General features: G+C 44.3%; 1 protein-coding gene across 2 annotated transcripts in view; it reads left to right on the forward strand.

Annotated features, from left to right (window-relative positions):
• Positions 1 to 733: 733 nt before the first annotated feature.
• The window catches only part of OTOP2 (otopetrin 2), a 163,122-nt gene continuing 148,557 nt past the window's right edge, over positions 734 to 15,298 (forward strand). Inside the window, exon 1 of one of the 2 annotated variants that reach the window (XM_082272392.1) lies at positions 734 to 939. The gene's annotated coding sequence lies outside the window, so the exon portion shown is untranslated. Of the gene's footprint in view, positions 940 to 996; positions 1,185 to 15,298 lie in introns of those variants that run through there. The other variant, XM_082272393.1, reaches the window with a different exon arrangement.

Genomic DNA, 15,298 nt, shown 5'->3' on the forward strand with positions numbered 1-15,298 from the left:
AGGTGAGTGAGCGGCACGGCGGGGGCTCGTTCTGAGGTAAGTATTGCATAATGAGCTAATATGCGATGCATACTAGCTCATTATGTCTTTCTTTTGCAGGGTGTAAAAAAAAAAAAAAAATAACTCAAACGAGTTTACAACCTCTTTAAAGAGCAAGCAAAGTACAGTATAACTTCAAACTTCTCTTATTTTAAAGAAAGAGGCAGTATCTTTGTGATTTGTGTTTATTTTTGTGCCCTTTGCGGTGGGTTGGCAGCTAATTTAAAATGAATTTGCCTCTGTACCATAATGCAAGGTAATGCGCATGTGATATTGTTTGTGTAACTTTAATTGGATGGTTTTACTGAAAACTGAAGCTGCCCAGAGTCAACACGTGGCAGCAACTGATTTCTGAAGGTCAAAGAAAAAAATGAAAGGTGCCCAAACTTAATTTGAGTAAAGGATGCTTGCGTCTACCTTCAGTACTATACTATGAAGGTAAGAATAAAGCAAATGCAAAGGCTTACACGGGTTTAAAGACAATTTATTGTGCAATGAAAGGCATTGGAATTTTTAATGTTTAATGACATAAAGTGAAGTACATGACCCTATCTTTGTGAAACCCCTCCTTCTACTTTCAGTATCCAAGCAAAGCCAAAACCCCTGCCAGGCTGGTATTACAGATTACAGTAATCGTGCAGCCCGTGGGTGTTGGTCCTACTTGTCAAACATTTTCGTGAACAGTATTCTTACCCCACGCACAGCACCTCCTGTAATCATTTTCCTGGGAGTGTCACTCATATAGAACCTGTTGGTTTACAACCCAAGTTACTTTTAGACATTTTGCTGCTTTGCTTTGAAAAGGCTTCCCAGAAAGGAACAGCACTCAGCACTAAATGGTTACGAAAATCTCCTTGGATCAGCACTAATCGCTGTCACTGCATCTCTCACCTGCAGCAGGTAAGAACCTCACTACGACGGCAATTGGAAAGATAACACATGCTGCAACCTGTTCATGTTCAAAGTGGTTTAACCTGGGTGTCTTCTTTACTAGAGAGACAATTACATGTTTAGTTTGTTGTATTTTTCCCTTTTGCACAATGTGCGTCTTGTAGATGACTTTTTACAGGACGATATAGTTTATCTCGTTGGACCATTTATTATGGAGAGCTCCTGATCTGGCGTTGTTTTCGGCACCTGGTAAAGTACACTCGTATCGGAGTTGGCGTACCATGTTACATGTTAACTAAATCAAATGAAATGGAAATCTTTGGAATGTTTTTAGCTTAATTCTGAATTCACCTTTACAAAGGTGGTTTGTCCTTGAAGAATGTAGAAATGTAGAAGAGTGACGGTAGAAAAAAGACCAAGTGGTCCATCAAGTCTGCCCTTTTTTTATTTATATGTGGTGGGTTTTTTTTTTTTTTGTCTGATAATTAATCTTTGTTTGTCTCCACTTACTATTGACTGATTTGTTATCTTTGCTGGAAGACTGTTCCAAGTACCAGCTGCTTTTGGTTTGTTGGATCTTAAATTTGACTTATTTTGAAATAATTAATGAATGTATTTCTAATAGCAGTTGAATGGGCATTTTTCAACTTTATTAACTGTATATGTAACTATGCGTGCCTATATGATATGGTATCATATACAATTTTATAAAGGGATAGAAGAGTATATGATACAACATGAAAGGGTTCTGTAACATTGACAATGTTCTGGTCCTATAGGCAGTCTTTATTTTATTTCATATGGTTAGCAGTTTCTAACAGTCTCTCTGTATGTTTAGCAGTCTGAGACATAAGAAATTTCTTGCAATCCCTGTTAAACTTGGTCAGCTTCTGGAAGCCTTTGTGTAACCACTGTGGGGGGAGATTTAGGCCGCTTTCACTCATCTCCGTTCCATCAACGGAGCTGTTCTGCTCAGCGGGGGATCGATCCGCCGATCCCCGCTGAGCAGGTGGATGACAGCTCCGTCTCCGCTCTGTGTGCGGAGACGGAGGTGTCAGATCCCCGCTGCTCTCTATGGGGAATTGGATGAGAACGGACCGCCTGTCCATTCTCATCCAATCCGATCCGCCAGACGTATGGAAAATAGGGTTTCCATCCGTCCAGATTTGACGGACAGGATTGGATCAGATGTCAGCGGACATGTCTCCGCTGACATCCGATGCCCCATAGAGATGCACGGGGCATCCATTCAGATCTGCCTGAAAAACTGACAGGCAGATCTGAACGGTCCGAATGTGTGAAAGGGGCCTTACTTAAACTGGTGCACACAGAATTTGGAGCAGCTGTGCATAGTAACCAATCAGCTTTTAACTTCAACTTGTTCAATTAAGCGTTGACAGTAAGCCCACATTCACATTGGCCTGATTTGACATGTCAAATCACTTGTCAAATCTGAGCCAATTGTCGGCAATAACATCACCTGAATCAGTGCGACGCCGGCTTTGCGGTGCCGCGCCGATTCCCAAAAGTAGTTTCTGTACTACTTTTGGCGATTTCAATAGACATATGTGCAGGAACCCGTACAGATGTCTGTGAAATCACCCCCAAAGTTGGACTGAAATTCTCAGTTTGAAATTGTGCGAGTTCAGCTGAACTCGCACGTTTCCAAAATGGCCTCATTGTGAACCTAGGCTAATGCCTCGTACACGCAACGATTATCGGCCGACCGATCGTCCAACTTTTGTCCAGAGTGGTGTTTTGTTGGTTGGAATGTGCCTAGACTGCACACGAATTTTCTCGGCCAACAAAAATCTACTTCTGGAGTGATGTCATGTGCTGGTTTACTTTCCGTGTGTTTTTTCTTCTCTGAGTATGCCCAGTCTTGCTCATCAGATTTTTGTCTGCCGAAATCTGTACTGACTGACGGAAAATCGGCCGTTGTGTTAACGGCCAACAAAAATTTTATAGCCTGCACACCAGATTTTTTTCGGCAGAAAAGTCGGTTGTCGGAAGCATCATACTAACAAGCCGAAAATCGGCCGATCGGACGTTGGCCGAAAATTCACGGCCAATTATCGATACGTGTGTACGGGGCTTAAAACCAAGAAGCTGATTGGTTACTATGCACAGCTACACCAAATTTTGTGTGCACCAGTTTTAGTAAATCTTCCCCACTGTCTTTTGTCATATGGCAGCCCTCTATTATGACATAGCAATATTAAGATACGGTTTATGGTATAGTTCAGGTCAGGCTTTAGTTACAAGCAAGTTGCTGTCATCTGTGGGTCTGTAGACCTGGACCCATTCAGGACCCATTTGTGTGGAACATAAGCTGGAACCAGGGTTCTCACCAACCAAAGAAACACCAGTCCAAGCATTAGCCTCATTGGTCAACTGTACCCATCAACCAGGCCTCTCTGTAAGAAGGTAAAACAGTTTAACTGGTCGCCATGGACAATATCTTCATCTGCAGTATATGTGCAGATAATTAGCATTGATCAGTTACTTACAATCCTTTTAAATCAAAGAGATTTGTGACATAGGTGTAGGTGATGTAAATTAATAAATAAAGACACAAGTTAAATGACTCCAATAGCAAAATGATAAGACTGGTATAATATTTTTAGAAGGATACGCCCATTTCTGCATAGAGCTATATTTAGAGGTCATGCTGACCTAGGCACTTTTGAAGGATGGAACTCTTTTGATCATAAATTCATTCCTACTTCTGTGAAAGAATGTCATTGATTGTCAAATACCTTCTCAGAGTGTAAGATGTGTTGATAAAATGCAGGAGATGCGTATGTAGGAATGGACATGGGAATGTACCCTTGTAGGCTTATTCAATGAACAGCACCAGGAGCAAACACAATGTGCATTAGTCCACAACAACCAAATGAAATGTAAGGCCCGTACACACGATAAGAAAATCTGTAGGGAAATTTCGTCCGACGACCGATCTGCCGATTTTCGGATTGTTAGTATGGTGCTTTCGACAACCAACTCCGACTTCGGCTGACAAAATCCTGATGTGCAGGCTATAAAATTTTTGTCGTCCGTAATACAACGTCCAATTTTCGTCTCATTAGTACAGATTTCGACAGAAATAAATCTAAAGCAAGACTAGGCATGCTCAGAGAGAAAGAACACATACAAAGCAATCCAACACATAACATCACTTCTGAAGTAGAATTCTGTCATACAGGAAAATTCGTATGAAAATAACCTCTTCACTTTCCACATCAGACTAGCATGCCACAAAAAACGGACGATCCTTCGATAATCTGATCGGGTGTACGGGGCTTTACTTACAGAATTTTGACCAGTGCTATTTTAATTCCGATTGGACACTATATGACACATTACACATTACTGTAAACCTGAGAGTTTCCTCTGATTGATTGTACAGTTTTTCACCTGGTTGGGACCTAATGTGTGCTGAAGTGGTCCTGAAGCTGTCCTGCCTGGTGTGGAGGAACCCTTGTCAAGGAGGAGACCCAGGGGAGGCCCCTTGCTGGAGAGAGCCAAGAATAAGGCTGTTCTCTCAGAAGGGCCTGGTGATTCACTTGTAGGAAGCACTGAAATTTGGGAACATGCTTACAGTTTTGTTGGGTCAGCCTAAAGAGTCTGACACTGTGAGTCTGTAAATGATCAGCTATGTTATTTGGGACCCCTAACCCTGACCTCCTTAACTGTTCCACAATAAAACTTTAAAAAGACAAAAGTGACTGGTGCCCAATATCCTTTCTGCTTGCCTGCTCCTGGCCTCTGGAGGTTCTATCCTGCCTTTGGGGTGTCGGAGGGGTGCTACAGGTAATTTGCATATTAGCTTCTCTCCCGCTGTAAGCAAAGCAGATGAAATGTTATTTGTGTATATCTTATAAATCAGAGGGCAGGGACTTCCAGTGTTGCTTGGTAACAGATGGGTGCTTGTAGTGACTGCAGTGAATGGTGCAGTGGAAACCACAGCAAAATGATGAGATGTCACCAGAACTCTGTTGCAAACATATACACACTTATTAGTGCACTATCACATCAGTCAATGAAGCCAAAGTTTCGGGACCGCACAGGGTCCCTTTCTCAATGTGACATAGTGACCAACCACAGGGTCCCTTTTTCAATGTGACATAATGACCAACCACAGGGTCCCTTTCTCAATGTGACATAGTGACCAACCACAGGGTCCCTTTCTCAATGTGACATAGTGACCAACCACAGGGTCCCTTTCTCAATGTGACATAGTGACCAACCACAGGGTCCCTTCCTCAATGTGACATAGTGACCAACCACAGGGTCCCTTCCTCAATGTGACATAGTGACCAACCACAGGGTCCCTTCCTCAATGTGACATAGTGATCAACCACAGGGTCCCTTCCTCAATGTAACTATGTGACCAACCACAGGGTCCCTTCCTCAATGTGACTTAGTGACCAACCACAGGGTCCCTTTCTCAATGTAACTAAGTGACCAACCACAGGGTCCCTTCCTCAATGTGACTTAGTGACCAACCACAGGATCCCTTCCTCAATGTAACTAAGTGACCAACCACAGGGTCCCTTCCTCAATGTGACTTAGTGACCAACCACAGGGTCCCTTCCTCAATGTGACTTAGTGACCAACCACAGGGTCCCTTCCTCAATGTGACTTAGTGACCAACCCCAGGGTCCCTTCCTCAATGTGACTTAGTGACCAACCACAGGGTCCCTTCCTCAATGTAACTTAGTGACCAACCACAGGGTCCCTTCCTCAATGTGATATAGTGACCAACCACAGGGTCCCTTCCTCTATGTGACATAGTGACCAACCACAGGGTCCCTTCTTCAATGTGACATAGTGACCAACCCCAGGGTCCCTTCCTCAATGTGACTTAGTGACCAACCACAGGGTCCCTTCCTCAATGTGACTTAGTGACCAACCACAGGGTCCCTTCCTCAATGTAACTTAGTGACCAACCACAGGGTCCCTTCCTCAATGTGACTTAGTGACCAACCAGAGGGTCCCTTCCTCAATGTGACATAGTGACCAACCACAGGGTCCCTTCCTCAATGTGACTTAGTGACCAACCACAGGGTCCCTTCCTCAATGTGACTTAGTGACCAACTACAGGGTCCCTTCCTCAATGTGACTTAGTGACCAACCACAGGGTCCCTTCCTCAATGTGACATAGTGACCAACCACAGGGTCCCTTCCTCAATGTGACTTAGTGACCAACCACAGGGTCCCTTCCTCAATGTGACTTAGTGACCAACCACAGAGTCCCTTCCTCAATGTGACATAGTGACCAACCACAGGGTCCCTTCCTCAATGTGACATAGTGACCAACCACAGGGTCCCTTCCTCAATGTAACTTAGTGACCAACCACAGGGTTCCTTCCTCAATGTGACATAGTGACCAACCACAGGGTCCCTTCCTCAATGTGACATAGTGACCAACCACAGGGTCCCTTCCTCAATGTGACATAGTGACCAACCACAGGGTCCCTTCCTCAATGTGACATAGTGACCAACCACAGGGTCCCTTCCTCAATGTGACATAGTGACCAACCACAGAGTCCCTTCCTCAATGTGACATAGTGACCAACCACAGGGTCCCTTCCTCAATGTGACATAGTGACCAACCACAGGGTCCCTTCCTCAATGTGACATAGTGACCAACCACAGGGTCCCTTCCTCAATGTGACATAGTGACCAACCACAGGGTCCCTTCCTCAATGTAACTTAGTGACCAACCACAGGGTTCCTTCCTCAATGTGACATAGTGACCAACCACAGGGTCCCTTCCTCAATGTGACATAGTGACCAACCACAGGGTCCCTTCCTCAATGTGACATAGTGACCAACCACAGGGTCCCTTCCTCAATGTGACATAGTGACCAACCACAGGGTCCCTTCCTCAATGTGACATAGTGACCAACCACAGAGTCCCTTCCTCAATGTGACATAGTGACCAACCACAGGGTCCCTTCCTCAATGTGACATAGTGACCAACCACAGGGTCCCTTCCTCAATGTGACATAGTGACCAACCACAGGGTCCCTTCCTCAATGTGACATAGTGACCAACCACAGGGTCCCTTCCTCAATGTGACTTAGTGACCAACCACAGGGTCCCTTCCTCAATGTGACTTAGTGACCAACCACAGGGTCCCTTCCTCAATGTAACTTAGTGACCAACCACAGGGTCCCTTCCTCAATGTGATATAGTGACCAACCACAGGGTCCCTTCCTCTATGTGACATAGTGACCAACCACAGGGTCCCTTCTTCAATGTGACATAGTGACCAACCCCAGGGTCCCTTCCTCAATGTGACTTAGTGACCAACCACAGGGTCCCTTCCTCAATGTGACTTAGTGACCAACCACAGGGTCCCTTCCTCAATGTAACTTAGTGACCAACCACAGGGTCCCTTCCTCAATGTGACTTAGTGACCAACCAGAGGGTCCCTTCCTCAATGTGACATAGTGACCAACCACAGGGTCCCTTCCTCAATGTGACTTAGTGACCAACCACAGGGTCCCTTCCTCAATGTGACTTAGTGACCAACTACAGGGTCCCTTCCTCAATGTGACTTAGTGACCAACCACAGGGTCCCTTCCTCAATGTGACATAGTGACCAACCACAGGGTCCCTTCCTCAATGTGACTTAGTGACCAACCACAGGGTCCCTTCCTCAATGTGACTTAGTGACCAACCACAGAGTCCCTTCCTCAATGTGACATAGTGACCAACCACAGGGTCCCTTCCTCAATGTGACATAGTGACCAACCACAGGGTCCCTTCCTCAATGTAACTTAGTGACCAACCACAGGGTTCCTTCCTCAATGTGACATAGTGACCAACCACAGGGTCCCTTCCTCAATGTGACATAGTGACCAACCACAGGGTCCCTTCCTCAATGTGACATAGTGACCAACCACAGGGTCCCTTCCTCAATGTGACATAGTGACCAACCACAGGGTCCCTTCCTCAATGTGACATAGTGACCAACCACAGAGTCCCTTCCTCAATGTGACATAGTGACCAACCACAGGGTCCCTTCCTCAATGTGACATAGTGACCAACCACAGGGTCCCTTCCTCAATGTGACATAGTGACCAACCACAGGGTCCCTTCCTCAATGTGACATAGTGACCAACCACAGGGTCCCTTCCTCAATGTAACTTAGTGACCAACCACAGGGTTCCTTCCTCAATGTGACATAGTGACCAACCACAGGGTCCCTTCCTCAATGTGACATAGTGACCAACCACAGGGTCCCTTCCTCAATGTGACATAGTGACCAACCACAGGGTCCCTTCCTCAATGTGACATAGTGACCAACCACAGGGTCCCTTCCTCAATGTGACATAGTGACCAACCACAGAGTCCCTTCCTCAATGTGACATAGTGACCAACCACAGGGTCCCTTCCTCAATGTGACATAGTGACCAACCACAGGGTCCCTTCCTCAATGTGACATAGTGACCAACCACAGGGTCCCTTCCTCAATGTGACATAGTGACCAACCACAGGGTCCCTTCCTCAATGTGACTTAGTGACCAACCACAGGGTCCCTTCCTCAATGTGACTTAGTGACCAACCACAGGGTGCCTTCCTCAACGTGACTTAGTGACCAACCACAGGGTCCCTTCCTCAATGCGACATAGTGACCAACCACAGGGTCCCTTCCTCAATGTGACATAGTGACCAACCACAGGGTCCCTTCCTCTATGTGACATAGTGACCAACCACAGGGTCCCTTCCTCAATGTGACATAGTGACCAACCACAGGGTCCCTTCCTCAATGTGACTTAGTGACCAACCACAAGGTCCCTTCCTCAATGTGACTTAGTGACCAACCACAGGGTCCCTTCCTCAATGTGACATAGTGACCAACCACAGGGTCCCTTCCTCAATGTGATATAGTGACCAACCACAGGGTCCCTTCCTCAATGTGACATAGTGACCAACCACAGGATCCCTTCCTCAATGTGACATAATGACCAACCACAGGGTCCCTTCCTCAATGTGACATAGTGACCAACCACAGGGTCCCTTCCTCAATGTGACTTAGTGACCAACCACAGGGTCCCTTCCTCAATGTGACTTAGTGACCAACCACAGGGTCCCTTCCTCAATGTGACTTGGTGACCAACCACAGGGTCCCTTCCTCAATGCGACATAGTGACCAACCACAGGGTCCCTTCCTCAATGTGACATAGTGACCAACCACAGGGTCCCTTCCTCAATGTGACTTAGTGACCAACCACAAGGTCCCTTCCTCAATGTGACTTAGTGACCAACCACAGGGTCCCTTCCTCAATGTGACATAGTGACCAACCACAGGGTCCCTTCCTCAATGTGATATAGTGACCAACCACAGGGTCCCTTCCTCAATGTGACATAATGACCAACCACAGGGTCCCTTCCTCAATGTGACATAGTGACCAACCACAGGATCCCTTCCTCAATGTGACATAATGACCAACCACAGGGTCCCTTCCTCAATGTGACATAGTGACCAACCACAGGGTCCCTTCCTCAATGTGACATAGTGACCAACCACAGGGTTCCTTCCTCAATGTGACTTAGTGACCAACCACAGGGTCCCTTCCTCAATGTGACATAGTGACCAACCACAGGGTCCCTTCCTCAATGTGACATAGTGACCAACCACAGGGTCCCTTCCTCAATGTGACTTAGTGACCAACCACAGAGTTTCTTTGAGAAAGGGATTCTGTACCGCTCAGAAACTTTGGCTTAATTGACTGATGTAAGGTTGTACTAACAAATGATAGTATATGTTTGCAACAAAGCCTTGGTGACGTCTCATTATTTTATTTGTGTATATCTGGCACAGCTCCCAGCCTTCCCCATGTGGAAGGACTATCCCTCCTTGGAATCAAAATCCTCTACCTTCTTTTGGTTCTGATGTACAGATCTGTAAAAATAAATGTACTATATAACTTGGCAAAATCATTTTTATTGCACCAAACTTTCCACCCAATCATATATTTTAGCATACAGAAAATGTGGTGCTAACAATCACCTTTAGATGTAACTCTAGAATGCACAGTAGCTATTGTTTTGTGTTTGAACTTTGTGCCTCTTACACATTTTACAACAATTAATTGCAGGTGCCGCATCACAGCAGCAGAATCTGGTTTCTTAAGGAAGTTATTAGTCAGTGCAATAGAACTGGTACAAACAAAAACATCAGTTAGGCTTGTCTTGCACATTGGGAGGACATGGCTATTATTTGCACTTATACTCATCATTTGGCTCCAGTTGGTTGGGCTGTTTACCATAGTAGCTCCTGGGGCAGTGGACTAAGTGAGAACACTAAACCTCAAAATGTATAAACTCTGAATATTTTTTGGCATATTTCTTTCCATTTTGGCCTATTCTGTGGCTACATTCAGCAAAGGAACTTTAGGATACAATGGGGGAGCTTTACTAAAACTGTAACACAGAATTTTGTGCAGTTGTGCATGGTAACCAATCAGTTTCTAACTTCAGACAATTCACACATGGGGACTGTTCGCACATTTTGCATCTATCCGTTGACCGATGAAAAATGGATATCAATGCATCTCTATGGAAAAATGGATGTAAATAAATGATTATCCATTTACATTCGCTTCCGTCAACATACGTTTTTTGGAACTAATCAAAGCCCAATTTTTCTTCCATTAAAAAAAAAAAAACCAAAGAAAAAAAAAAACAGATGGGATGGAAAACGGAAGTAAACGGACAAGCAGTCTGTTTTTGCATGAAAAAATTGCTCCGGGACTCAAGTGGTTAAAGACTCAAGCTGGAGGATGTGTAAAAACTGATGTGAACAGATTCTGTGTGCACCCGTTTTAGTAGTGCAGATTTTTTTAACCAGTTCAGCTCTCAAATCTATTTACCCCTCAGGACAAGAGCAATTTTTATATTTTCTTTATGAACCTAATTTTTCAGTGATAACATTGTCAAAGTAATACTTACTATAGACAAAAAATATGTAATAAAAGGGGAAAAAATTGTATTTTCCTATTTTGGGCAGTGTTGGTTTTAAAACAAGTAGCCTTACTATCAAATTCATGTACATTAAAAATGAATTTATATATAGATATATTAATTTGTATCTTATGTCTGTCTGGAGTACAGGATTAGGTAGATGGAATGTTGGCTTCAAGTGCACAATCTAGCACTGGTTATTACTAGGGATAGACCGATTATTGGCAAGGCCGATATATCGGGGGCCGATATGCACTTTCCCCGATATGTCCGTATCGGCCCCGGAACTGGCCGATATTTTTGTGACGTCATTCTGCCTTCTTAGGCCACCTCCCTCGCCTTGGACAGCCTCTTCTGGAGTCGGGACTAGTCTCGCAGGAGTGTATCACAGCCATACACCCACCCATAGCAGCCCAGTGCCAGACAGCCACCCACATCCACAGGACCTGTACCAGTCACGCACCCACCACAGGGTGCCAGACAGCCAGCCACCCACCACAGGGTGTCAGCAAGTCAGCCACCCACCACAGGGTGCCAGACAGCCAGCCACCCACCACAGGGTGCCAGCAAGCAATCCACCCACCACAGGGTGCCAGCAAGCAATACACCCACCACAGGGTGCCAGAAAGCCAGCCACCCACCACAGGGTGCCAGCAAGCAATCCACCCACCACAGGGTGCCAGCAAGCAATACACCCACCACAGGGTGCCAGCAAGCCAGCCACCCACCACAGGATGCCAGCAAGCCAGCCACCCACCACAGGATGCCAGCAAGCCAGCCACCCACCACAGGGTGCCAGACAGCCAGCCACCCACAGACAGGGTGCCAGACAGCCAGCCACAGGCCCTGTACCAGCCAGCCGCCTACTGCCCCTGTGCCACCCACCCAGCCACCACAGGGTGCCAGCAAGCCAGCCATCAAGCATTAAAAGAAAATTAACATGTTCAGTACCAGATTTGTGTCAAAAATTGTCTTCACTTTTCAAAATTTTAAATGTACAAAATATCGGCCGATACCGATATGCAATGGCCAAAATATCAGTATCTGCATTGGCTCTGAAAAAATCATATCGGTCTATCCCTAGTTATTACTAAAATAATAACACAAAACAATGGGCAGAGCTTGCAGAGTGTCATCATTCAGGCGTACCTAGTGCAGCATGATGTCTACACACAGCCCTAACTGTCATTATTTATATATTACAGGTACTTGTATAGTGCCAGGAATTTACACAGCACTTTACATACAGTACAGTGCCTTGAAAAAGTATTCATACCCCTTGAAATTTCCCACATTTTGTCATGTTACAACCAAAAATGTAATGTAATGCACACAGAATCTGGTGCTACTGTGCATAGTAACCATTTGGCTTCTAAGTTTTATTGTCAAAGCTTAATTGAACACTCTGTCTGTGTCCCATTGGGGATTTTCCTGCACCTACTGTTCTGTAACACCAAAGGAAGTGAGAGAAAAAGAGCCATGCCCACTTAGGCAGTTGTCACTGGAACATTTGTCCCATCAAAATATTCCTCCTCTATCCCTGTTGGAACTCAAAATGTTGCTTTCTTCTCACTCTCAGTGATAATGGTGATAACATGCTTTTATATGGACATACAGTAGGTGCAACAACCATTCTCATAAATTATACTGTGATTAGTGGTTGTATCACTAGATGGCAGTGTGTTATGTTTAATCCTTGTATAATGTAATGTTCTCCCTAGTAGAACTACAAACCCGATTCCAAAAAAGTTGGGACACTGTACAAATTGTGAATAAAAACAGAATGCAATGATGTGGAAGTTTCAAATTTCAATATTTTATTCAGAATACAACATAGATGACACATCAAATGTTTAAACTGAGAAAATGTATCATTTTAAGGGAAAAATTAATTGATTTTAAATTTCATGGCATCAACATATCTCAAAAAAGTTTGGACAAGGCCATGTTTACCACTGTGTGGCCTCCCCTCTTCTTTTTATAACAGTCTGCAAACGTCTGGGGACTGAGGAGACAAGGTGCTGAAGTTTAGGAATAGGAATGTTGTCCCATTCTTGTCTAATACACGCTTTTAGTTGCTCAACTGTCTTAGGTCTTCTTTGTCACATCTTCCTCTTTATGATGTGCCAAATGTTTTCTATGGGTGAAAGATCTGGACTGCAGGCTGGCCATTTCAGTACCCGGATCCTTCTTCTACGCAGCCATGATGTTGTAATTGATGCAGTATGTGGTCTGGCATTGTTATGTTGGAAAATGCAAGGTCTTCCCTGAAAGAGACGACGTCTGGATGGGAGCATATGTTGTTCTAGAACTTGGATATACCTTTCAGCATTGATGGAGCCTTTCCAGATGTGTAAGCTGCCCATGCCACACGCACTCATGCAACCCCATACCATCAGAGATGCAGGCTTCTGAACTGAGCGCTGATAACAACTTGGGTTGTCCTTGTCCTCTTTAGTCCGGATGACATGGCGTCCCAGTTTTCCAAAAAGAACTTCAAATTTTGATTCGTCTGACCACAGAACAGTTTTCCACTTTGACACAGTCCATTTTAAATGAGCCTTGGCCCAGAGAAAACGCCTGCGCTTCTGGATCATGTTTAGATATGGCTTCTTTTTTTGGCCTATAGAGTTTTAGCCGGCAACGGCGAATGGCACGTTGGATTGTGTTCACCGACAATGTTTTCTGTAAGTATTCCTGAGCCCATGTTGTGATTTCCATTACAGTAGCATTCCTGTATGTGATGCAGTGCCGTCTAAGGGCCCGAAGATCACCGCCATCCAGTATGGTTTTCCGGCCTTGACCCTTACGCACAGAGATTGTTCCAGATTCTCTGAATCTTTGGATGATATTATGCACTGTAGATGATGATAACTTCAAACTCTTTGCAATTTTTCTCTGAGAAACTCCTTTCTGATATTGCTCCACTATTTTTCGTCGCAGCATTGGGGGAATTGGTGATCCTCTGCCCATCTTGAATTCTGAGAGACACTGCCACTCTGAGAGGCTCTTTTTATACCCAATCATGTTGCCAATTGACCGAATAAGTTGCTAATTGGTCCTCCAGCTGTTCCTTATATGTACATTTAACTTTTCCGGCCTCTTATTGCTACCTGTCCCAACTTTTTTGGAATGTGTAGCTCTCATGAAATCCAAAATGAGCCAATATTTGGCATGACATTTCAAAATGTCTCACTTTCAACATTTGATATGTTATCTATATTATATTGTGAATAAAATATAAGTTTATGAGATTTGTAAATGAGTCCATTCCTTTTTTACTCACAATTTGTACAGTGTCCCAACTTTTTTGGAATTGGGTTTGTACATTGGTATGATGTCTTTCCTTGTCTCCGTGTTGACCCTGAACCCCTGTTGTTTTCCAATAAAGTGAGAAGGTCTCAGTCTTGTGTCTTGCACATCTGACTAGTAAGAATCATATCTTCAGCAGCCTTCTGACAGATTATGGGCTACAGTGAAAGTACTATACTCTACTGCAGACAATTTCATAAAAAGCAAGACAAAGAATTACAACTGCTAATGAACAGTATATGGTCTCCAAAGGAATAGGGGAAGGTCATCTACATTGTCCTCTATCCCAAAGAGTCACATAAAGATACCTAAAAAAACATGTATTATATTTTCCTACTCTCGAAAATAACCTTGTGTCAGTGAAGAATCTCACAAAACAACAGTATGTAGTGACATTCAGAGGTAACAGCTGTATTATCACAAAAGGAAGCCATATACTAAATAAAGGAAAAATCACAGATAAACTATATCAGCAGATATTCTGGTTAACACTGTCAATGAGGAACAATACACACCTCTTGGACACAGCAATCTTGAAACTATTAGGAAACTAGCAGATCAGCATGGTAATGGCATAAAAATAAACCTTTTCGGTCAGATAATGAAGTGTACCATTTACATAAAGAAGAAATCACCTGGAAATATTTCCCCAAAAGTAGCAACAGCAGAGCCCAAAAGCCCCTGTACTTAATTCACTCAGATCTATGTATGTCACAGTCATGGGTCAGGCTCAGAGGCCAGTAGCTATAGTAATAGAGAGGCTTCCACAGACCAGTTGGATAGGTGCAAGTCACCCTAGCGGATGGCATGGGGTTACTCCAGGAGCGGAGTTCTAGTTTTAACCAGTGTTCGCCAAAAGGCCTGATGTTGGATAGGAGTTTTGCTGCATGTTCTACCAGGTCACTGTCCTCAGGATCGCCCCACAATGAGATGAGCAAGCTGGGGTCTAGTAGCAGATATAGTAGGTAGGGATGAATAAGAAGTGTAGTCAGTAAACTAAGCCAAAGGTCAGTAACAAGTGGTTGCAGGCTGGGATCAACCAGAAGTAGTCAAGGAAAAAAACAAAAGTTAGTAA

Source organism: Pelophylax lessonae, assembly GCF_965119305.1.
Source record: "Pelophylax lessonae genome assembly, chromosome: 11".
In the NCBI taxonomy this organism is placed as follows: domain Eukaryota; kingdom Metazoa; phylum Chordata; class Amphibia; order Anura; family Ranidae; genus Pelophylax; species Pelophylax lessonae.